This window comes from Anser brachyrhynchus, assembly GCF_964034855.1.
Source record: "Anser brachyrhynchus genome assembly, chromosome: 15".
In the NCBI taxonomy this organism is placed as follows: domain Eukaryota; kingdom Metazoa; phylum Chordata; class Aves; order Anseriformes; family Anatidae; genus Anser; species Anser brachyrhynchus.
The window spans coordinates 14,573,642-14,598,498 of record NC_137733.1 but is presented as its reverse complement, the minus strand read 5'-3'; the positions used below and the strand labels follow the sequence as shown (position 1 = coordinate 14,598,498).

Below are 24,857 nucleotides of genomic sequence, written 5' to 3'. Positions count from 1 at the left end.
CGGCTCCCCAGGAATGTTTCAGCCCGACCCCACAGCCCTTTGAATTCGGCAGACGGCACCGTGTCCGTGCGGGCGAGAGGACTCCGCTTGTAGGCCGCGATCTGGCTGGCATCCTGCAAAGACAGGTGGCAGATGGTGCTTCGGGCCCAGCCTCACCTGGTTCTCCTCCTTCCCTTCCTTTGCTCGTGGCTGGCAAGAAATGCTTCCTGGCTCGGTTTGAGCTGCAGATCTCCCAGCTATGGTTTGGCTTCTCCTACGCTATTAGAGCTCCTTGCAAAACCAGCGTTTCCCCCTGCACTGCTTTGCTCCGAGCGTCTGGCCCCGTTGTGGCAGAGGAGGGGAAAGAACGACACGTCCCTCGTCACAAGGAACGTCTGGGTGCTGAGGGCTCTGCAAGTGCTGTTGGATTACCTGTAAAATCAGAAGCTCTGGGGCTCCCAAGGCCTTTGGGCAGCTCCAGGTGCCAGCTGGGGTTGAGTGAAGGAACCCAGATTAAACATTGTTGTGGTGTGGAGGGGGTGGATGTGCCTGGGGTCACTGCTGGCTTTCGGGGCTCTGGAGATGCCCGTGGATGGAGAAGGACCCTTGGTTCGGCCCCATTAGCTTCTGCTTGTTCTTCCTCCCAGCTCTTCCCTCACTCTGAACATCCATGTGTTGACCACAGGTGCTGCAGGAAGCAGGCCCAGAGTAAGCAATCACCAGGGCTGCCCCGAACTCCTGTCCTCCTGGGGTGTTCTCCTTAACGATGGAGTTACAACGATGCTGCCTGCTCAGGGAGCCCCGTGGTGCTCTCAGAGGTCCTGAGTGCCCTGCTGAGGACATCCTACAGACCTTTCGGGGACGTGATGGCTCTTGCCATGTCCATGCAGGTCTCCTCCACCCTGTGAGGGGCTGTGGCAGGGCCACCTCAGGAGCAGTGACGGGGAAGGAGCTCCTGGCACTGCCGGCAGCGTGGCTGAAGCCCTGTGGCGAGCACCGGCCATACCGCCCAGCTCGGTGGTGAGGGTGGCGGCAGGAGGAAGCAGTGTCAGGTTTTATGACACACACACGCACGGACGTGTTTTTAGCCTGAGTAACCTTCTCCTAACCAGAGAGGGGAGCCTTGTGCTGCACCCTTGGGCTCTCTGGGGAGGCTGGTGGGAGAGCCGCAGGGCACACGGTGTGGGTGCTGGCACCCCAAAACGCATCGGCTGTGTCCATCACCCGGCTGCGAGGGCCTCCGTCCACTCCCGGCCACCGCTGGCCTTGCCTCTCTGGGAACATGTCTGTCTGGGTGAGCACGGCGAAGTGCTTCCTGTGGGGCCACTAACCAGCGGTTGGGTGAGCGTTGCTGGCTCGAGTGCAGGTTTTCCCACTTCCCCAGCCCTTTCCCCGCTCTCGATCCATCCACGGGAGCACATCTTGGGCAAGCTGCTCGCACCGCCCGGCTCCTCGGCCTCACCCGCTGGAGGAGCGGGTGCGCGGTGTCGGAGGACGGCGAGGGCTGGCTCCGAGAGGTGAGACCTTTGAGATTTTTCTCCACCAGCTCCTTGGCTCCAGGGGCTGTCTTTGGAAGGAAAAACCGAGCTGAGCTAGCGTGAGTCCACGTGGGTGAGTCCGGGTGGGATGGGTGAGCTCGTGTGGCTGCTCCGGCCGTGCTTCGCCACCCACTGTGGTCGGGGAAGGCTCCCTGCCTGCCAGGAGGGGCATTTGGAGGTGCAAAGGGGTGGTCACCAGCCTGGAGCATCCTGATGGGACCTGGAAGGGCTGGGAAGAAATTTTTCTCCAGGACTGGGCTCCTCATCTGCCCCCGGCGGGGAAGGAGGCATGGATGTGGTGGTCTGGGGGTTGTCCTGGTGTTTGGACAGACTTGGGGTGGTTTTCTGGTCTACCTTGGGGTGCAACAACATGCTCCAGCGCCTGAGCAGGGATTTTATTCCTGGCTGGCCAACAAGGCACTTGCTTTTGGGGGAATAATCTTTACAAACATTTTCCCTTGCTCCGCTCCTCCTTCCCCAGCCTGTGAGCGTCTTTGCCGTGCCTGTTCCCGGGGCTGTTCACAGCGCGCGGGGTTGTATCTGATGGGACGCCCTGGGCTTTCAGTGGCCAACAGGGATTTTTGCTCCGTGTGTGGGCAATCCACTTTGCGTCTCCTCTAACCTGCAGGGCAGGTTGTCCCGGGGCTGGTGGCTCTCTGCGGATCCCAGCCTCTGCGTCAACGCCACCGAGGTGCTCGCGGTGTCAGGGAGCCCGGGTGGAGGGGCGCTGCTGCAGGGATCCGGGCCGTGTCCCGTCTCCAGGACACCCCTGCTCTGTGACCCTTCTCCATCCTGTTTAAACTTTCATGACCAGCTTCTGCAGCAGAGCAAACATCCTCCTGTAAATAAACCGCACAGATGGGGCTTTATTTGAACAAGCTGATGCGTGCTGTGCGGCGGGGTGCTGGGGTGGGGGCACCTCGCCCAGCCCTGCCGGGGGCTCGCCCCGTGGCCAGGGGGCACCTGGCACCCCTGGATCTCCCAACCCGTGCCTGGGGCCAGGGATGTCCACGGGTTTGGCTCTGATATGGGAAAATGGGCCTGGGAACGGTGGGAACCCCGCTGGAGCTGGGAAAGTGGGGAGGTTCCTACTCTTCCCCAGGGCTTCTCGCCTCCACGATCAGAGCAGCCAGCTTTGAGAACGGAAGGTGGTAAATGCTGCTGGAGGTCTCACCTGGAAAATGTCAAAGCAAACAGGTGTCTGCGCTTCCTGAGAAAACCCGAGTGCTTCTTTTGGAGGCACTGAAATGCTTCAACACCCTTGATTTTTTTTTTTGCCTCCCCCCTCTTTAATTATTTGTCTGCTTTGCACTGAATTTGCAAAGAGTTCCCTTTGCCCTCATTTTTCAGCCAGATCACTGTTAGCTGAGGTTTTGCATGGCTCATGGGCTGCAGGGACTTGCAGCGTCCCAGGGCTGTGTCTGAGCTGATTCCCCTCCCTGCTCACTGGTGCAGGTCCGGCCGAGCCCACCCAGGGCAGCATCTCCCCTGCCACGTGTGCTGCTGTGGGTGACGAATGTCCTGGAGCCGAGCAGCTCTGTGTTGATAAATCACAGCAGAGCTTATCAGCTGCAAACTTCAGAGACTTTTCCATCCACCTGGAAGCCAGCCTCGAACCTGAGCTGCTCTCGGCCCTGGCCTTGGTTCTGCTTTGCTGCCGGCAGCTTTATTATTTTCTTCTTTTTAATAGAGCATTTCGAGACTACAGCGAGTGACAGGAGAGTGATTTGTGATGTGTCAGGTTTCCTGCCCTTTCTCTTACAGCCCTGGCTTACAAAAATATGCTCCCACTGGGATTGCTTCGGTTCCGTCTCTTGGCCTGTGCAAATTCCTCTTCATTATTTGTCCTGAGGATGTGCCTGGAGGGCTCGGGAGGGCTTCTGCGTACCGGTGCCCTCGTGGGAAGGCTGTGTCCATCCCAGGAGATGAAGGGAGGTGCTTTGGGAATGCTGGCAGGTGGTGGCACCTGTGGAGGTGAGACCCTGACCATTGTGCAGTCCGGTCTTGCAAAGCCTCATCTCTTCCATGCCCTGTACCTCGAGGTCTTGACCCTGACACCTGTATAAACCCTCTGCTCAGCAGGGAATTTTCAGCGCACGGGTGTGAAGCTGCTTTTGGTGGTGGTCATTATGGGGCCACAAGCACCAGGAGCCCCTCAAAGCCCTTGCGGGGTGGCCGGGGCTGTTCTGCAGCACCGAGATCCTGGTGACAGCAAGTGAGCAATTAGCTGAGGCTGATGAATGCATCTGAGGGAAGATTTTGCTCGTGGAAATGAGCACAGCTCGTACCTGCTGTTCCCCGCCACCCGGCCGTGCCGCGCTCTGCCTTCCTGCAGCTTCTCCCCTCTCCCGGAGACCTTGGAGTGCTGCACGGCCAGCACCAAATTAAGCTTTTAATGGGGAATCAAGGAGGTCTCTGCTTCCCAGACGGGGAACCAGGAGCGCAGGACGCGATGAACCTGTTCAGCCCCGTGCAAAACCTCCGCGGTAGAGCCGAGCCCCGGCCTGCAGCAGGGCTGCAAATCCTCCTCCTAATCTCTGCTTTATTGAAGAGCACCGGGGGATTTTTAGCGGCCGTGTTTAGATTACTCATTCATTTTCCTCTCCTTAGTCCCTCTCCACCTTGGCAGAGTGCACCTCCTTTATTAGCTCTATACTTGCAGCGCGGTGACAAAGCTACTAGCAGATCCTTTTGCCCTGCAGGCCACCCTCTTAAAAACCAAGTGAAGCATCCTTAGCTTGTGTGAGTGGATGCGGCCACATTTCCTAGCGGTAAAGGTTCCAGTTCTTCCCCTGGAGAGCACTTGTAGCACTTACACTCCAGCTTTTAGGGTTACAGCACAGACCTCGCTGGGAGGTGAGTATTTTAGGACCTACAGGAGGACAGAAGTGGTGGAGGGGTTGCTGAGGGGTGAGCCTGTGCACAACCGTCCCAGCCAGGCTGACGTGCTGACTGCTGGCTGCGGCCCTGCGCTGCGCTGGAGGCTGGACGGCGGAGCTGGACGGAGCCCAGTGCTTTCAGCAGAGAGAGAAAATTGCCTGGCAGAGGAAGCAGCGAGAAGTAAAGCGCTTGTTGCTCAGGCAGGAAATTGCCATCCCCCCCTGAGCCTGCATCTCCAATAGAGGCTGCAGGCGCAGGGGCAGCCGAACCCTCGGCCCGCGGTGCCCAACAGAGCCCAAGGAACCACAGCTCACAAAAACATTGGGAAATGCAAGCCCTGGCCATCGCCACCCATAAAAGCACCGTGCCATGGTGCTCGTGGCAGGGCAGCATCTGTCCTCCCTTGCTGGCAGGCACCCGGCGTGGCCAGGCAGACGCATTTTGGGCGGCTGAGACTCTTGCTTGTGCGACGGCAGGGCTTGGATTTGGGGCTGATCCTGGCCTGGCAGAGCTCTGCTAACGCAGCTCCCTTGGATCAGAGCCAGCGGAGCTGTGGGTGGAATTTCACCTTTCTCCATAGAGGGAGATGCTCCGAGACTTGGATGCGCGCAGGCAGCAGCTCTCTTCTGCTTAGAAACTGCTTTGGTTCCCCAAGCCAAGCAGCAGTGGGAACTGCTCGCCCAGCAGAAGCTGCTGGGTGGGGGCAGCCTGTGGGCTGGGAGCTCATCCCGAGCGCCTAGAGCTGCTTGGATTCTGTTAGCCCCTTCCTTCTCCCTCCCTCTGCAGACTAAGGGGGGTCCGGGACAAATGTTTTCAAGTTGGAAGAGGTCTGGAGGGTCTGGTTTCCAGGTCTTAGGTGATGAAAGACCCAGAAATGCCAAAATGTGTGATGGCTGGAGCAAATCCATGTGTCCAACAGGCTCAGGGGCTACGACACAGCAGAGGCGGCTGCATTCCCAGGGGTGGGAATGGGCTGGGGGGAGCCTGCCTCGTGGTTACACCATCCCTCGAGGAAACCGGGGCCCCAAACCAGCTTTCACCCCCTGATTAATCAGGAGGAGAAAATAATAAAAGCACAGCATCCCATCAAATATAATTAACAGAAAAAAAAAAAAAAAGAAGAGATTTTTCAAAGTTTGGGTCCTGAGAAGGGATGTTTTATTCATGGCCCGGCAGGGAAGTGCTCGCGATGCCATTAATTATGGGAGCTGCCGGGTGCTGCGCCTGCTCCAACAAGCTCGGCTCGGCTTTGTCATCCTGACACCCAGCACCGGGAATGGGAGCGGGGGGGGGAGGCATGGGGCTGGGCCCGACCCCCCCGGGCTCCCCAGGGTGTGTGGGGTGAGGGTGGCTGCAGCCCCCCCTGGGCTCGGTGTGGCCCCAGGAGCAGCGCGTGGCTCCGAGTGTTTGCTGTGCTAGGAAATGTCCCCAGTAACTTTCCAGGGAGGTAATAAAATATCTGGTATTGAGCAAACAAGAACAGGTGCAGGGACAACATGAGGGGGGAGAGGGACCTGGGAACGGTCCCCAAGGGAGGCGGCAAGGAGCAGCCCAAATGCACATTTATAATATTGCCATGGAAGAAACTTCTCCAAAAAAAAAAAAATATATATATATATATTTTTTTTTTGCAAGATGAAAGCGGCGAAACAAGGCTGGGAAGTGGGACAAGCACCTGGGCTGGAAGTAGAGGTGACGGTGGCATCATTAGCTCAGCTCCAGCGCTGCACCCAGGGGTGCTGGTGTGCTCCTAGGCCAAGCACCCGGCTGGTGGCACTGCACGGGGAAAAGCCTCCTTTGTGCCTGCGGCGTCCGATGCTTTGAAAGGGCAGGAGTAGCCTCCAAGGAGCAAAACATTAATGAGGGAAGCATCCGCTGGCTGCCCAGCAAGGAGGGACGGTGCCCAGCAGCGTTGGGTAACGGCAGCCCGCGGTGCTCAGCGGAGTCCTGGGTGCCTGGTGGGCTCCCTGCAGTTTGGGGAGCTGGATGCGACCCTGGGGCCAGCAGGCTGCATTAACGCCTCCCTTTTAATCAAGGTAATGCTCCCTTGCGCCTCGGCCCAGGCGGTGTCGTGGGGAAGATTAATCGCCGAGCTGCGGTGCTCCAAAACCTGAGCGCAGCGACAGGCTCTGCTCAGACAGCCCCGCCGCCCGCCTGCCCTCAGCACTCCATTTTCCCTGGGGATGCAGCAGCCGAAGGGAATTCAAATGGCAGCGCTGAAAATCCCAACTTTTCCGTGGGATTTCAGCGCGGGGCTTAGGAGGGTTCGAGCTGCAAGGGTGCAGCGGGGAGAGCTGGTGGGGGCTGCGTCCCTTTGTGGGGTTTTGCTGTGCCGCAGCCACCTCCTGCCCCAGCTCTGCTGGCTCAACCCTGGGCAGGAGGTTGGTGACGAGGGCTCCACCAAGCCCCAAACCTCGGCTGCTCCATGGAGCCCACCCTGGCTGCTGCATTTCAGAAGGAGCCAAGAGCAATAATGGGTCTAAAGGGTTTTTTTTATCCAGGGGATCCCATCCGGCACGCAACAACCTCCCCTCCCCTGAAGTGCAAAGAAACCCAAAGCCTGCGCCATCAGGGAAGCAGCATCAGCTACCCAGGGGGGACGCAATTAGCTTAATTGCTGAGAGTACTTGTGGGAAGATGGTGAGCTCTGCCCGGCTGGGACTAATGAGAGCAGAAGCACCCTGCTCCCCAGCCTGTTGGGCTGGTGGCTTATAAATAGGGGGAACGGGGTGGGTGAGGGGGATTTTGGGGAGGGCTGTGAAGGGCAGAGCTGGCCCGTGGCTCCTTATGGGGGTGAGTTGTGCCCTTTGGGGGCTGTGGGGGGGGTCCCAACGTGGTGCTGCGGAGGAGGCGGCGTGGGACAGTCTGTCACCGCAGCGGGGCTGGGCTGGCTCCCAGGCATGCCGGCTCCATCTGCTCCTGCAGCAGAGCCCTCCTGTTTGGCCTCCGAGTCCAGCAAAGGTAGCTCGTACCCCTTGCTCGGGGCTGGCTCTGTGCGAAGCCACGTGCTCTGCAGAAAACCGCTCTCCCTGGGGAGAAATCCTCCTATGTTATTGAGACACCTGATACAGAGACAAAATCCCAGCGTCCCAATAAAAGGTATGGGATGGATGCTTTTGGAAAGCAGCTCTGAGAAGGCAGGGTTTGTGGGGAGGAAAGGGTTTGTCTGTGGGGCCAGGTGGGCAGGGACCTGCACTGTGCTGCCTGCGCTGCGCTGGGTTAATTAGCGGCACCCATCCCTGAGCCCTCTGCTTCACTCCAAACGTGTCAGCCCTGAAACTTTAATGCCTCTACACTGCTGCTTCAATTATTAACCGCCGTGGTAATGGAGAAGCCAGGCTGGGCTCAGGCTCTGTGCGTGGCTCCGGGGGCACGCAGGAGGCAGCAGCGCAGCTCTGAGCATCGTGGGGCTGCTCGCTGCAGCTCAGACGTTGCTTGGCCCCCAGCCCGCTTTGGCTGCCTCCTCGGTGCTTTGGGGAATTTCCTCCAGCTTGTTCCTGCTCTGCAGGGACCGAGCAGTGTCCCGGTATCTCTTGCTCTCTGCCTGTGCTGTGTTTTCCTTGTTAAATTTGCTAGAAGGGATTGATGTTCTCAAGGGGCTGATGGGGATGTCTGAACCCTCCGAATTAACATTTGCGATGCTGTCTGCAATCCAGGCAACATCTGTGGCTTTTCCAGGGTCTGTTCCCTATGGTACAAACGGTGCCCGATGGGGCCAGCAGAGAAGCGTGTGCTGGGTGCAGGGATGGGGCTTGTCCCCTGCCACCAGTAGTGCCCAGTCGTGCCAGGGAGGAGCCTCCCTCTAGCTATAAAATGTGTTTGCCAAAAATGTAAAACTCCTGTGCTAACAGGCTAATGAATTAATTACAGCTCATTAGCAGAATTACAATCCCATTAGTACCTCTGGAAGATGGTTGGGAGGGGGGAAGCTGATCCTGGGAGGATGTGGGCTGCTGAGCAGCAACGTTTGCGCTGGGGAACCTGGGGTGCTTCAGGGCTGGCTTGCAGAAATGGGGTCATGCTCTGGCAGCCCCTCTTGGGAACCCCTGAATGATGGCCCTTAGCATCAATTTCCACGTATGCTTTCCTGGAAGCAGCCTTCCCGGAACAGAAGCGTTGACATTTCCCAGCACACCGGGGTGTCAAACCACGTTTCATCCTGCCTTTGCCTAGGCCCCTTCTTGGAGCAGGTTCACAAAAATCCCCCGTAGGTGTGGATGGACGAGGGGAACGGACTGAGTCCATGCAGCACAGGTCCTGGTGTCTTTGCTCTTTGCTCTCTCTGGGAGCAGAGGCTGCCTTCTGCCCCACTTCTCCCCTCAATCTTATTAGCGCTTCCTTTATTCTCTATTCTCATTGCTGTCACTCAATCCTTTGATCCTTTTAATTTATTATTTTTATTTCAAAGAATTTTTTTTTAAAAGGCTCTGCCGGCAAGGTGAGGTGAGCGTGGACCAGGCTGATTAAATATAGCAGGGAGATGTGCTGATCAAAGCATGCCAGCCTCGGGGTGCGTCGCCCGTCCTCCGCACCCTCAGGCCCTTTCCCACCTCCTCCTTCCCCTGCACCCATCCCCGATGGGAACTGGGGCGGTGCTGGGCCCTGCCACCCGCCCAGATAAATGGCTCAAGACCTTAAGCCCCGGCTGGAACAAACACCAAGTTTTCCTTAATTTCTGTTCCCCGAGCCTGATGCTTAGGATCCGGGTGCTTCTGTAATGCAGCGACACACCTCATGAATAAAGATTAAGTTGATTAAAAAGGAAAACCCAGAGCATGGCAGAATAAAAGTGATTTGCAGAGATTAGATGCTCTGGCACATCAGGAGTTCCCTGAAGGGCTGAGCTAACATGTTCAAGCATTTAAGCCCTCTTCCCTGTTTTGTAACTAATGGCTTTGGGTCAGGATGACTAACTCGCCGAAGTGATAACCATCCCCGCGAGACAGAGGTGAGCTTTCGTGTGCCGAACAGCCAGCCTGGTCCAGGAGGCCTGCGTGCCCTGCCGAAACCTGCTCTGTGCTCTCTGCAGGTCCTGGTGCTCCCCATCGCAGCGGCCAGGTGTAGAGGTGGGGGTACAAGCCTTGCACCCCAGCAGGCACGGCCTCTTCCATCCTCCTTGTTGGGCATCCCTTGTTCTCAGGTGCCCAAAGAGTAGGATTTCCATGAATCAGCCCAGGGGGAAAAAGATCAATGTTTTCCTTCCTGTTTGCAAATGCGAGGCTGGAAATGAGGCTCCTCCGAACGCTGCTCCAGCCATCAGACCTTGCAAAAGAGCAAAGGTACATCCTTCCCTAACAACTGGAGAAAAAGGAGGAAAAAAAAAATCCAAACGTTATTTTTCTATCCCCAGGGATCTTCTTCCCAGGAGAACCCCAAGGCTGCTGGCTCTTTGTTGGGCCCCTGGGGTGATTGCTCCAGCCGGTGCTGGGAAAAGGGCATGGAGCATTATTTAACGAAGCAGTGGGGAGAGGAATGTGTGTGCAAAACCTAGAAAATCCCTCGGCTGGGATTTACAGGGGTAGATACGAGGGCAGAAAGCAGCCTGCTTCGTTTTCAGTGACGCAACCTCTGTCTTCATCAGAATTTATTATATGCTATCTGGTCGGCAGAAACATCTCTTTTCTGGGCAAGGACCGTGTCTTGTTAAGCCCTGTTTGAACGAACAAGACCATCCCTGTACCCGAGAGATTATAAAGTAATTGGCCTTTTAATTCTGGCCTGACAACGCGATGCTCTCTGTGCCGCAGTTTTTCCTCCGGTTTCGTTCCTCTCTAGAGATGCCGTCACCGAGCCAGCCGGGGGAAGCCAGCCCCGAGGCCGTGCGTGTCCACGTGGGGACCTCTGCGTGTCCCAAAACGTGGGGACAGCCACCCCGGGGTGGGCGTGCCGGGAGCAGAGCATCCTCGGCGCTGTCGGAAGGAGGCAGCTGCAGAGCAGGAAGCCGGCGGTGGCAGGGGGGGAAGGCAGCAAATTGAGCTAATTTTAAGATTTCCATGATAGATTTCCGAATTGGATTACGCGGCTCGGTTGCTGGCGATGGCAGGGTCTGGAGCCGATGATTCGAGGCCCTCTCTTCCCTCCTGCCTGTCCCTGCGTGACCCAGGAGCCTCGACTCCCGCTGTAGTGTTTCTCTGTGCGAGCCAAATTCCATCACGGGTAATTACGGTCCCGTATCTTCAAATTCCCCGGGGGGGCAGCGATGCAATTCGCCGCTCCCCTCCCCGCCGAGGCGGGCTCCGGTGCTGCAGCCCGGAGGTGGCTGCATTGCAGGCGCCCGAGCCCCGGCGATGCTCGCGCCGCTTTGCTCAGCGTTGCAACATAAAACAAGTGCTTTGCTCCGGGTTCCTGGCTGGTGACGGTGGTGGGGAGGTCTGACGGGTGTGCTCAGACCCAGCACGCCGTCTGTGTGTATCGGGGTGGCGGTGCTTGGGTGCTGGGGGATGCAGCTGTTTTGGGAAGGTGGCAAAAGCTGTGAATCCGACCAGAAACGCAGCTGGCAGAGCAGCGGCTCCCCCCGCTCCTCCCTGCAGTTACAACCCTTCATCCTGAGCGGCTGTAGCCGGTGCAGTATTTTGGCAGAAATTGCCAGCCCATCAATCCAGGCAGCTATTTCTTTTCCCCCCGCGGCTTCGGCGGGGAAGAAGTACGAAGCAATACAAATATTGAAAGGCTGCACGTGGGGGATTAGTGACTTGGCAATGAAAATATTTGACCTACATCTTGATGAGCACCAGCAAGGTCAGATGGGGCTGTGTTTCTTCCCCAACTTCTGCCCAGAGGAATTTCAGTGTCGTGGTTATTTCTTTTTGAATGTGCTGCTCCTTTCCTACGGAGGAGGAAAAGGAAAGGCTCAGGGACAGGAGCTGTGGGGCTGTGTGAGGGCTGAGACCCCATCAGTAGTTTTTGGGGTGCTGGGATGCTCAGGTAGGCGATGTCATCTGCAGCACAAACACCCCTGAATATTTGCAGGACTCTTCCTGCAAACACAGAAGGGAACAAGCAACTCCTTTTGTTCTGAGCAGAGATTGTACGTGCTGAGAATCCTCGTCTGAACAAACGAACGGGTTTTTCTTCCAACAAACATCACTGATCTTTTTTTTTTTTTCCCCTCTCCTTTTCACGTGTTGTTCGCTCTGTTCTACAAACAATGTTCTTTTAAGCCCGGGCAGAAAACTGTCTTCAGAGCATGATGCAATGGCAGAGAGCAGCGATGTCTGCTTGGCAATGAGATTAAGCGGAAGTCAGTTATAAAGGTCTTCTCATCCCAAAGCAGGGGGGGGTGGTAGAACAAAAACGAAAAAAAAAAAAACCCGCCCACAACCCAGAGCACTGTTTGGTTTGGACGGCCGGGCATGCAGCTGGGGTTACAGGGACAGCAGTCCAAGAGCTCGTGGACACCCCAGCCCCAGATCTGCCCGCACAAAGCCTCCTTGGTTTCCAGCAGCAGCAGCGAGTGCCTTTTGGTGCTGGAGAATAATTTCAGATTCACTCCCCTGGGCCACAAGGTGCTGGTGGTTTGCCCAAAATCTGCTCCTGTAGTTCGTAGCCCCCCATGGCCTAAAAGGACATTTGTAGCAAACTGGGCTTTAGTTTGTGCTGTGGCTGGGTCTTGGAGCTCCGGCTGTGGTTCCTGCTCTCGGACAAGTGTCTCTCTTGGGCAGGGCTGCTAAAATATCAGTCCGATGGGAAACCTGATTTTGGGGGGATTTGGAGCTGCTGCCTCCTGAGGCAGAGTGAGGGAGGCTGTTGGCATCCTCTAGGTAAGCGCAGAGGCAGCTGCAGCCCCTGTTCTCAGACACCCATGTGCCCTGCATCCATGATTTTGATGATCTTGAAGGCCTTTTCCACCCTAAATGATTTTATAACGGTGTAAAATCCACCCAGCTGGGCAGGCAGGGGGCTGCTGGCAGCTCCAGCACCCCAAAGTCCCTTTCCCTGCCACCAGGCTCCAGGGAGCTGTCTCAGGGAGGTGAAGCCCAGGCCTTCCTCATTCTTCCCAGTGCTCAAACTGGAGCCCAGGAGCCTGGTGCGAGTCTCTCCTGAGTGGAGAGAACTTCATGAAGTTCATCATCGCTCCGCATTTTTGCTGTCTGCTTGGGTCCTGCTGGGCTGCCCTCGCCTCCCCAGGCTTGCTCCAGGTGGGTTTTGATAGCTCACTTTTGTCGAGTTTCATTGGCCTTGGAGTCCAACAGCAAGCATCTCTTGCGGAGACAGAAATGTCTTCAGGGCTACCAGCTTGCCAGCCAGCAGGGAGCGGGGAATTGCTGAGTTTGGGTAAATTTTTCATTACAGAGAAAACAAATTCTACAGGTTCTTCCCAGGGTAATGCACAACTTTGAAAAACCCAGCAGACACAACAGCCTGGCTCAAAAGAAAAAGCACAATTTCTCATTCGGCGTTTTCCTGCACCCGCTCCCTGATTTTCTTTAGAAAATGAACTTCTGGTTAAACCCATTCAATCTCACAAAGCATTTCAGTTTTGACAGGAGTGCATATTTTGGAGGAACGTAGTTCCATCAGAGTTTCTCCAGCCAGCTCTAATCCCAAATGCCTTGCTGTGACTAAACCTCATTTCTATGTTAAGTACCTTAGCTTGCCTGTAAGGGCCAGGTAAAAACTCAATCAGTCAAGTAGCCTCCCCGCAGCTGTCTTGTTAAGTGTCGGGTTTTTAAAATGTTTTTTTCCTCTTTTCTTTAATGGAGCAGAGGTGGAAGATCCCCAGGGAGAAGCACAGTTTGCTCCCTGACAAACAAACCCATGATTTTGCACTGGCAGCTCCCTTACCGTGGGGGAGAGAGGGATGCACTGTAGGAAACTGCCACTTCTTTGCCAAGGATGCTTGGGACACCTGGGTCCCTGGGGGTCAGGCTCTAGGAAACCCTTTGCTATTTTCTCTTTCGTTATCCAACATCCAGAATGGAGGAAAAGAGAGGGAAAAAGTCCAGTTTTGGTGAAGCGCCTTTGCTGAGAAGTGTGGAGTGCTGGCTGCAGTCCTTGGAGAGGAACACGCATACTTTGCTCCTCTTGTGCGTGCATCAGTATACCTGCTGGCAGCCAAATTACCAGCCCAGCAGGGCTGAATTTAAGGCACAGCCTGCTGTAGCAGAGGCACAGCTTTTCTCTTCTCCTAGGGAGCTTGATTGTACTTCTCCAAGCACTGCACCTCCTCTTTGAGCTCCCTGCTTTTCACCCTTGCTTTCCCCGTGAATGTGCCACCCATGCAGTGCAGGAGGGTGCGGCCTGATCCTTCCAGGAGGGATGGATGCCCTGGGAAAAGGGGAATAACCTTCCTCCATCTCTTTATGAGCCTCCTGCCCTTGGTTTGTGGGGCTCCTTTGCCCCTACGACCATGACTGCAGCTTGGAGTTGGTGTTTGCTGGCAGCTGCAGGCACTCAGCACCGGTGCTGTGGGTCTGGTGCTGTTCCCAAACTCATGCGGTGTTGGGAAAATGTGTGTGGTTGTGCAAAACGGGGGAGTGAAACAAATGAGGAGATCATGATGTTTCACTTTGGCTTTGGAAATAAAATATTTTGTTTCAAGAACAGCCAGGATGCCCCATGTGGAGAGTTTTTATTTTTTTAATAAAACTGGGAGCTAACCTGCAGCGCAGGGTGGGATCCAAAACTTCTCAGGCGGGGAGAGCTGAGCGCTGGCGGAGGTCTCACGACCCCGTGCGATGTCTCCATCACAGCCAGTGCCTAAGGTCCTGCCAGAAAGCTGTGCTTGGGCTTGCTCCGGAGAGGTGCTGGGCTCTGCAGGCTCTATCTGCAGCTGCTCACCCAGCTATCAAATCCTGGAGGGCAAATAACCAGGAGGTGGAAGTGACTTGTTATTGTGACCCTCCTCTCCTGTCCTTTCCATCCATTTGGGATGGATGGCATTTCTCCATACACTGGGGTTTCTCCTGCAGCCTCCTCCAGCAAAGCAGAGGAGATGGGTCCCCAAGAGGTCCCATGGCCACGTAGCAGGTCCCTGCTGGGGACAGGGTGTTGCTGCCCAGCCCCTTGTGCCTCCATGCAGGAGGACATCGCTGTGGCTGAGCTGGCTCTGACCCCGGGTCAGAGATGGTTATATAAAATACTTACTGTGTGCCCCAAGACCGCGTTGGGTGGAAGCCAACGTACTGATTAGGTGACGTCTGCTCGGGACGGGGTGGATTTTGTCCTCGCAGCAGCTGGAGGTCCCCGAGCTGCTGCCTGGAGGCTGTTTATGTAAGGAACCAGCTGCAGAGAGTGCTTGGGGGTTATTTTTGGGGGGTTGTTTTTTGGCTGCCTCACCCCTGGGGCGCCCATCTCCTTGAGATGAGCATCCCTAGGTCACCAAAGCTCTTTCTTTCTCCCTCTGTTAAAATAATCTGCCCCATGGGCACGTGAAAGGAAGCTGAGCGCTGGTGGTGGAGCATGGAGAGCAGCAAGGGGATGGGTAGCTGCACCCCGCTGCTCCGAGCAGCTCCTTCGGGAGCATCCTGTGGCACAGAGGCAAAGCCGTGCTTACCCCTGCTTGTCCAGGGCATGAGCTAGCACCGGGCTTATGCACGAGGTCTGGGAAATCACAGCTGCTGCCCCAAATCCTCCCCCCTAAACACGGCAGGTCACGATAGCAGCAGATAAGCTTCTTGCCTCCTGCTTCGTCCTATATTTGCTGGGCAGGATCCCAGCGGGACACGGTCCCAGGGCAGATCTCGGGGTGGTGGTGTGCTGAGGGTGGATGGTTGTCCCAAACTGGCTCTTTTCCTGCTCCCCAGCTGCGGGCAGGGTCTCCTTGATCATTTGTCCCACCAGCGTGGCCTTGGCCTTTTCGCAGGGACCCTGCTGGAATGAGCTCTGACGGGTGAGACGAGGCTGAGTACAAGGGAAAATTTCCTGGTGCCGAGACCTGTTGGAGCATCCCGAGGGCTGCAGCGCGATCCCAGCTGCACTCTCCCCATGGCAGACGTGGGGATGTAGAGGGGGGGACCCCGGTGCCTGAGTCTGCAGGGAGCCTGAGCCCGTGGCACGGGGCCAGCCCCCGGGGGGACGCCAGCGCTTGCATGCGGTGACGATGCTGCTAACGTCGGCGTTGCAGCTGGGGACAAATCCAGCTGGACGGAGCAGTCCTTTATTAGCAAAATCTGCAGAGTTTCACTGGCTGCAAGCAACCCCGTTTGTTGGCTGGCAGGAAGGCCAACGTCTTGTTCCCTGCGCTGGATATTTTCGGGGAGGAATGGCTCATCTGCTCTGTGGCTCCTCATGGGGCAGGGCACTAATGACAGCCCCTGGTGGACCGTTCCTTGGGCAGGATGTGGCCCTCGGCTCTGCCGTGCCAACCCAGAGCAGAAGGCCCAGCTCCCTGGCCCTGTTCAGGGCCACATCCTGCACTGGGAGCAGCTCCGAGCACCGCAGGGCTGCCTATGGAGCATCAGGGCATGTTAATAGCGCGGTAACGGCTGTATTTAATTTGGGTAGGTGACTCCTCTCGTGCACCCAGGCTGCCTGAGCAGAGCCAGCACCTGTACGGATGAGGGCGGTGTTGGAAGGCTGCTTTGGGCCATCAGACTGCCAGCCAGAGCCCCAAAATGGCCCTTGTAGGAGCAGCACCTCACTTTGGGGACATCCCACAGCCCCACGGTGCGCTGGCACGGGGTGAGTTAGAGGAGTCTCAGCCTGGCTCTGGGATGGATCCGGCATCCAGGGGCCTTGGGTCCCCTTCAGCTTGTGCTTGGGAGCACCCCAGCCCTGAGCTGCTGCCCTGTGACCCGGTGCCATGGGCAGGACGGGTGACTTAGCATGTTTCTCGGGCCCTGCTGCCCACCCCCCCCCCCAAGCCTCTTCCTCCAGGAGCCCTGACACTAATGCAGTGCAAGCGCGGGATTTATGGGCGGCAGCCCTCCAACCCGCCCATCCGTCTTGATTAAATTAGCCCTAATGGCTCTGCGCTGACTCGCTCGCCTCCCCGCGCAGACGCGGTGCCGGCGCTCCCGGGCGGTGGGATGGGGCTCCCGGGGGAGAGGGGGCTGCAAGGACCCCCCCAGGGCAAGCTGCATCCCTCTCCTCTCCATCCCTCGCTTTAATAGCTCCAAAGCACGTGGCCAAAGCTGGTCTGGCTGTGGGATCAGGCCAGATCCCGACCCCTGGCCTCATCTTTGGCACCTCTGGTGGTGCTGGGTGCTTGTCGCCCTCCGAGCTGGCCTCCAGGGCTGCAGACCCCCCTGAGCATCCCCTGGGGTTTGGGTTTTCCAGCCAGGGATTTCAAAGCTTTGGTAAAAAGTCAGTGTTGTGGGGCTGGTGCAAGCAATAGGGTGAGGCTGGGGCAAGACGGCGTGGAGAAGGGGAAGGAGGCAGCATGGCAAGGTCTGACCTGGCCTCGGAGCTCTTCTGGAGCTTGGGGGTGTTGGAGAGAGGCAAAAATGGTGCTGGGAAGCACGGTGCTCTGTCAGACATGTCTGGGGAGAGAAGGGAGATGGGCAGCGGGGGCGAGGAGAGTCACTGCCCAAGGGAGGAAGGGAGCAGCGGTCCCAAACCGCGGGGGGAGATGAAGAAGAGGGTGAGGAATGCACGGGAGGATGTGAGGAAGGGAGGTGGGGAGGCAACCCCTTAACGTGCTGGGGGGCTGCGTGGGCGTTACGTGACCCGTGGGTGTGCCACCGGTTTTTAGGCTGTGGGACGGCTCAGCTGAGCAGTGCTGAGCATCGCTGCTGAGGCTGGAGGTCTGCCGGCTGTCGTTTTTAACGAAGCCTGCAAAGCTCCCCCCAGGAGCAGGAGGCAGCCCCGGGATTTCGCGGGTGCCGGAGAGCGGAGGCAAACACAGCAAATGTTACAGCCGGGGGCTGGTTTGTGTCTCCTGCTGGCTGGGGGCCAGCCTGGGTTGGGAGCCCACCGTGGGGGAAGAGGCTGCCGGAGCAGGACTTTGCTTTGACCCTCTCCAAAAAGGCCTCACTTTTATAAGGACAGGGTGACCTGGAGACACCCGAAGCCTCCCAAAGAGCTTAAAATAATGCTCACCACCAAGAAATAAACTTGGACTCCAACCAACCTTAAAAAAAAAAAATAAAAAAAAATCCCTGCCCGCAATAAAAAGAAGTGGCTTTGCTTCCCCGCCCTCCCCCTGCCCCCTGCTTCTCTTCCCGCAGACCCTGCCCCTAAAAGAGCTGAAACGGGAGCGAAGCCTGCGGGGTGGCCGTGCCCAGCATCGATTTTTCGTGGAAGGAGCCCAGAAAGGGCGGTGATGGAGCACGGGGCCGCGAGCCCCCGGCCGCAGCAGCCGGCGTTGGGGAGCTGAGCTGGAGCCGGGGGGAGCATCGCCGCCGGCCGGGGCTCTGCTCAGCCAGGAAAATCAAAGGGAGGAGGAAAATCGAGGTGGAGGAGAGGAAGCGAGGAAGAAGAAGGGCCGAAGGGCTCGGGCGAAGCAGCCATTAGGAAAGTGCTGATGCAGAGGTTCACTTGTGTCTACGGGCAGAGTTGGAGGAGTTGCTGTTCACGGACAAAGGCGGTAGGAGGGAGTGGAGCTTTGTAGAAGCTGGAGCCTGTCTCGCTGGGTGTCTGCGTTTCATTCCCTGTCAAACGGCTGGGGAAAAGCAGGGAAGCGCCGAGCTGCAGCGCTCGCTCAGGATCAGATAGCAAGGAAACCAATAGCAGAGGGAAAAAAAAAAAGAAAAAAAAAGAAACAACAAACCACCGAGCAAGCAAGCAACCCACCCTCCACGCTGAGACCGAAGCAGGCAGGTCCCTGCCAACTACACAGCACGCATCCAGCAGCGAAGAAGTCTTCCCTCCCCGGGCAGGAGCGGAGTTGAGCCCGAAGGATATTTGATGACACTTTTGCAGCGATGGGGCCCCCAGCATCTTCCAGAGCCCATTTGAGGGTGAAGCCTCTGAAAGCGCAGAGGGAGTTTGAAGCTAAATTCACCTGAGTCTGGATCTCTTGGCCGCTGGGATTTATCTATTTTTTTTTTTTTCTCCAGGGAAACCAAACAAAAAAAAAACCGTGTTTTGTTGTTTGTTTTTTTTTTTTTAAGCTCCCTCTTTTTTTTTTTTTTTTCTTTTGGAAGAAGATCTTAATTTTTTTTTTTTTTCGTGTGGTTGCAATGGAAGGGTTGGGTCTGTGCCTACGAAGCAGCAGCCGAATGCTGGTCCTGGGAGGAACCGGAGCGGATGCGGGGTCCCTCGCCAGCTAACTCCGCAGGACCCGGGGCCGGGGGGCTCGATGCAGTGAGAGGTAAGTGCCTGCTCCCAGGGCGGCAGCGCCACGGCTCCCCCGCTCCTGTAGCTCTGCCTGATCCCAAGTCGGAGGCAAAAACAGCAGTCTCATAGTGAGTCGATCACTTCCACCTATTGCAGCCCTAACGTAGGAATAATACGGGGAAGTTTCACGGCAGCAGCTTCGCCGGTGAAGTTCCTACCCTCGCCCCCCTCCCCGTGTGTGGCCGTGCCCTAAATGCCAGGGTGGGTTCGACTTTGCCAAAAAAAAAACCAAACCAATGCCTCGGGCCCCCTCCCTGCCCGGCGGGCGAGGATTCCTGCTGCCTTTCGGGGAGCGCTGGTGCCATGCTCGCCTTGTCAGCCAAAACTTTTGCACGACGTTTTTTTTTTCGGAGATGCCCGTGCGGGGTTGTGCCCCCGAGCACGCACATGCCCGTGCGCGATGCCCGCTCCCGTGAGCCTGGAGAGGGGCGAGCCGGGAGCTGGGGGTGCTTAAAAGCAAACTGCAAAGCGCAGGGAAAAAGCGAAGCGAGCCGCCGCCGGCAGCAGCAGCAGCAGCAGCAGCATAATTGCATCACTGTAATAGTATCGGCGCTGAGCGCGAGCCAGGCGAGTAAAATCGTCCAGAAAATGAGCTGTGCTAAAGTGCCTCCAGTTAGCAGCACCTGCACGCCTTCTCTGGGTGCATGAGGCTGTTTGTATTTTTAGCAGGCTCTCTTAATTATAGAGCAAAGCGTGTTAGAGAGAAAATGGTGTGTGCTTAGCAGGATTCATCCCCGGACGGTTTTGCAGTGAATGTGAGCACAACATCACCAAACCGGGGTGGTTCTCCCCCGTACCCTTGTGGTTCTGAGCCACCTGTTTTGCGGTGGTGTCGGCGGACGAGGTCTGGATTTTTGTGTTCCTGTTCTTAGAAAGCGTGCCCATGACTTCGTTTGCTAGCGCTGTTTACCTCTGGTGTCGGGAAAGCTCCGGCAGAAATGGCCCGGGCCAGGAATTTTGGGGGTGGCTTTTTCCCAGGGGGTTGAGCTGTCCATGGGCGTAGGGCCTGTGGCAAGCACTAAGCAGCGTTTTGCTCTCAGAAAGTGACCGTGTCGCCGTCCCACGGCCCCCCTGCACCCCAAATCGGAGCAGCCCCAATCGGCAGCATCTGGGGGATCTCGCTGGGGTGGCCCGATGGGGACAGGGAACTTGTGTGCCTCTGGCAGGCACCGAAGGACGGGGATGTTTTACAGCTTGCTGCAAAAAAAAAAAGCAGCAACAACTCGTTTTGCTCCTGTAGAGCTCCTTCCCCTCATCCCTCTCTCTGTGCTTGGAAAACTTTCCGTGTCCTTTTGTTCTGAACAGCAGGTGAAATTCCCTTTGTGTGAGCACAAAGCCACGGAGCCAGAAAACAATGAAAACAAGGTTAAAAAAACAAAAATAAAAATCCCTGTCGGCTCCTTCCAGGCCTGGAATAACGCCGAGCATTCCCATACGCGCCGAAGGAGCTCAGTAAAACACGGGCTGTGCTCGGGCGGGCACCTTAAAGGCCGCTTTACCTCTCGCCTCTGATCCATGACACGCTTTAAAACCCCTCGTTGTCTCTGCTGGGTCTTTACCTGAAGGAGCTGCTTCACCTGTGAATTCAAGGTGGATTTTTTCGGAGCCCTGAGGTGACCCCAGCGGGGTGGCGGCGGTCCCCAGGCGGTGGCACGGCGCGGGCGCGCTCGGCGATGCTCGGGGCACGGCCGCAGCTCGACGTGAGCTCCCTCCTTGGGGGGCAGCAGGGGGGGGGGGACCCGGCCCCTCTGCAGAGAAACTTCTCAGGAGCTCCCCAGGCAATGGCACCGTGAGCTTAAAACCGGCGTTTTCTCCCCGGTGGGAGTCAGGATTTGGGGTCTAAACGTGCTTGAGCAGCGGGGGAGCCTCAGCCAAGCTCTGCCGGGTAGGAAATAGGATGGGGAAGGTGCTCCATGAGGGTGCTGCCTCTGGAAGGGCCAGGAGGGCTGTCACCGAGGGGGGAGACGGGTCTGGCCCCCTCCCCACTGTGCTGGGGTGCAGGGCATGCAGCCACCTTATGTAAGCACCATCCTGCTCCAGCACCGCCGGTGCTGTGCGGCCTCGGGCACCTCCCGTAGCCCCGCTGCTGGTGCTGCCAAGCCTCCTTTTTTTTTGGGGGGGGGTCCCGATGGGTGTGGGTGCTGCTGCGTCACTGTGAGGGTAGCAAAATATCCCCAGCATTGGTCGGGGGGGGGCCAAGGGGACCGGCAGCAATGGGCAGAGGGCTCTGCCGTGATTTCTGCAGAGTTGGTGCGTGCAGCTTTGCCTGGCAGGGGCACAGGGGCTGCAGCCCATTTCTAGTCCCTTCTGCGCCTCTCGGCTCGCGCCCAGCCCGTTTTGGGTTCAACACTCAATGGCCATGGCCAGGGTGAGGGCTGGCGCTGATGGGGCAGGGAGAAAACATCCCAGTTTGTGCCTATTCCCCGTGCTGCCGACCTGCTGTGGGAGCTGGGGTTTGTCCCCCGAGCGTGGGGACACCAGCAGGCAAAGGACCCGTGTCCCTCTCCTGGATCACCAGCCCGTCCATCCATCCGCCCCGCGGGCACGCAGCACGCGAACGCGTCCTGCTGCCTGCTGAGACCACGGGGAGCTGGCCTCGGCCCCGCTGCAGCATCTCAGCTGGGGTGGGAGGGAGAAGGGTGGGATTTGGGGGCTGTAGGGCGCTCGGGGGTCCCGGTGCTGCCCCCACAGCTCCGGCTGGCCGTGTGCCTGTCACCTCGCGGGGACGTGCCCCTCTGTCACCGTTGCTCTCGTGCTCCCGGCCCCATCCCCGGTTCCCAGCTCCCTCCCTCGCTCCCAGCTTGCAGCGAGGCAGGACTGCCGGTGGGCGACGGTTTTTTTTCGCAGAGCTCTTTCAGATTCCCCCGTTGGACTTTTGAAGCATCTGGTATCACTATCTCGGCGTCATTATGAATTAATTAACATTAATTCCCTGTTCTGGTATCTCCTATTGCCAGGAGCCTTAGCCTGGGATTTATTTTTTTTTTTTCCCTCCCCCCAAATGGGAACGGCCAGGTCCAGGCTATGCCTGGTGGAAAGCCGGGGGAGGCAACAGGGCTAGGGGACCATGGGGTCCCTTGTCCCTGTCCCCATCCTTCAGGGCAGGTGGCATTGGGGCAGGGGAAGGATTTCCTCGTTGGCTCTGGAAAGGCCTGATCCTGCCTCCCCAGCTTGTGCTGGGGGCACCAGGGATGCTGCTCCCTGGGATGCTAATGCCAAGGGTCCTGTCCCCAGGGATGCTGTCCCCAGGGAGGTTATATGGGGGGTGCTGTCCCCAGGGGTGCTGTCCTCAGGTATTCTGTCCCTATGGATGCTGATCCAGGGATGCTAATGCCGAGGAGGCTGACCCCGGGAGGCTGACCCTCTGCATTTTCAGGGACGGGAACGTACCCATAGAGGGAGGAAGCAGGCTGGGAGTGAGGCCGGGATCCTGTGTCCCCCCAGCTGGTGTTCATCCTGCTCCCGGAGGGTGACAGCACCCAGGAGCCCCATCCTGGCCACCGGGCTCTGTTCCCATGTTTTCACCTGCGAGGTCATGGCCAAGGAACACGGGGGGGGGGATCAGTGGGGTGTGGGCGCAGCGCCCACCACCTCCCACCCCACACCACCACCACCCTTGTGCCCCCACACATCCCCCTACCGCTGCCCCCTGCCACCACCTTCCACAGGACCACAGCGACCCCAGGGCCACCCTGAGCCCCCCGCACCCCTCGCAGCACAGGGCTGAGGGGCTGGGGATCCCCACGGTGCTCTGCGAGCCTCGGGAACCGAGGTAGGGTGGGGGGGGACACCCCCGGGTGGGCCGGGGGACAGCCCCGGTGTCCTACATCCCCAGAGCCAGCTCGGGCTTACGTAACGGCCCTGCTGCAGTCTGCTCTGCTCAGCCGCCACTGCCACCGGCAGAGCTGCGGCACCGAGCCCGTGTCCCCGTGTCCCCATGTCCCCGTGTCCCCATGTCCCCGTGTCCCCATGTCCCCGGGGGTTTGCATTTTGGGGACAAGGAGGGGATGCTCCGGGGGCAGGTGAGCCCTGGAGGGTGGGTGGCAGCTGGCGGGGGGGGGGGGGGTGGTTGGCAGGGCTGCTTTGGGTAGTTTCCTTCTGCCACCCTGGGAACTGAAATCCCTCTGGGGTGGCAGCACCCTGGGGATGGAGGGGATGGGGAGGGGGGCAGAGGAGAGGGTCCTGCCCCGGTCCTAGGTGCAGGGTGTCCCGGTGGGGAGGGTGCATAGGGAGACCCCACCGACATCTGCGCTCACTTCTCTGCCCTTCTCAGAGAGAAATCCCCCACTGTGCAGACGGGGAAACTGAGGCAGGGCGCGAGCGCAGCCGGGCAGAGCGATGGGGCTCCCATGGCGAGGAGGAGCAGGAAGCGGGGGTCCTCCTCTGGGTGGGGACACGGGACATCGCCAGCCCCTTGTGCTGGCACCGTGCTGGGCAGCGCCTGTGCAGCGAGGTGCAGCTCTGGAGCTTGCCACACGTGCTGTGACCCAGTGGCGTGGGGACAGGAGGCCGGGCAGGGATCACGGGCTGGCCGCGGCACCCCTCCTGCCCCCAGCTGGAGTCCCCGGGGCCACACGGGGCTCAGGGCACCCAGAGGAAAGGCCTTGGTGCCAGGTCGGGCTGAGCTGTGGTCTGGCCGGGGGCCAGCGCGTCATTGGGACCGATGGCAGAGAAATGCACACCTGGGAGCTGCCCTGGGGACAGGAGCCGCAGGTGCCCCGGTGCTCGTGGTGCCACTCACCCAGTGTCCCCCTCCAGCTCTCTTCCAGCACAACCTGCGGGAGGCAGGAGCAGGATTTGGGCATGGAGGCGTGCAGGGCCTCCCCAACTCTGTCCTGATGGTGCGGGGTCACCCAGCACCGCGGGGTCCCTGTCCCACCCCCATAGTTGGGCAGGATGCCACCTCCCACGGCTGACACCCTTGGGGACACCCGGCAGGGCAGCGCAGGGCGTCCCTCTGGGCTGGAAAACTCGAATGTGGCACCAATGCAAAAAATGTGGTGTCACCCAGCAGCGTGCCCCAAGCACCCCGGTGGCCCCCGAGGCCACTGGGGATGCCCCATGGTGACCGAGCCTGCGTGGTGACCGTCCCCTGTCCCCTCCCATGCTGAGGCTCAGCCCGTGCCAGCATTTTTTGGGTGGGAGGTGCCCAGGCACCCTCCGGAGCCACCCACCCACCCTGCTGTCCCCTCCCGGCCGCATGGCACAGGGACCCCACGCCCCGAAGCAGGGGGAACAAGGGCTCCTGTGATCAAATCCCTCCCGCCTGGGCCGGGAAAATCATGGCTTTGTCCTCGCTGCAAAAGGCTCAAAGGCCTTTGGTTCCCTTTTAGGACACGTCTGGAAGTGAGCCACTGAAAGAAACGCCAGGAAAAATAAGCCTTGGGGTAGCAGCTACTCTTTTTCGTGCCAGTTTTGGCCTTCCCAAATGGAGTTCTCTCATCCTGGGGGGGCCCCCAAAGGGCCCCCCCTGGTGCTCAGCGTGCCGGGCTGAGAACGCCCTCCAACTCATCACACCCGGGGGGCCAGCTAATCTCCATCTGACAGCGAGTCATCCTTCCCACCGCGCTGCAGGCTGTAATGACAACGTGCTTAAAGGGGCTGATGAATTAAGTGCATCTTAATAAACGCATCAAATTCCCGTATAATTACAGCGCGATGGATTATGTGTGGTGCTGAAGGGGAAGCAATTCAGCGAGGCGAAGGAATTACAGTCAGCGAGGAGAGGCCCCCGAAGCCGAGTTGCACGCAGCTCTGCTCTCGTGGTGCTGTAACGGCCAGGGCTGGCGCGGAGCTGCCATGGAGCAGTGCTGAGCGAGTGCCGGCACCGAGGGCTTGTCCCAGCTCCTGCTAAAGGGTTAAGGGAGGCAGGCTGGCCCCAGCGGGCTCCGGAGGGGGCTGGAGGGGATCGTGCTGGGCTGGGCTCCGTCCCCTCTTCTCCTCTTCTCCCCAGGAGGAGAAGACCCTGCTGCTCGCAGGCTGGCACGGGTCAGCAATGGTCTGGGGGCTTTGTCTGCTTCTTGTCGTGACACCCTGCTGCTCTGTGCACACACACGGGTGCTCCTGTGTGATATGGCAGTCAGCAGCTAGTGCTTGAGCAGCTGAAAGACGAGAGACTCTGATTTTCCTTTCCTTTCCTTTCCTTTCCTTTCCTTTCCTTTCCTTTCCTTTCCTTTCCTTTTCCTTTCCTTTCCTTTCCTTTCCTTTCCTTTCCTTTCCTTTCCTTTCCTTTCCTTTCCT

At 58.2% G+C, this 24,857-nt stretch overlaps 1 protein-coding gene across 1 annotated transcript in view; it reads left to right on the top strand.

The window, feature by feature from the left end:
- Nucleotides 1-16,208: 16,208 nt before the first annotated feature.
- LOC308178295 (ATP-sensitive inward rectifier potassium channel 12) overlaps nt 16,209-24,857 on the top strand; it is a 31,741-nt gene continuing 23,092 nt past the window's right edge. The window contains exon 1 of the mRNA XM_080556744.1: nt 16,209-18,591. The gene's annotated coding sequence lies outside the window, so the exon portion shown is untranslated. The remainder of the gene's footprint in view (nt 18,592-24,857) is intronic.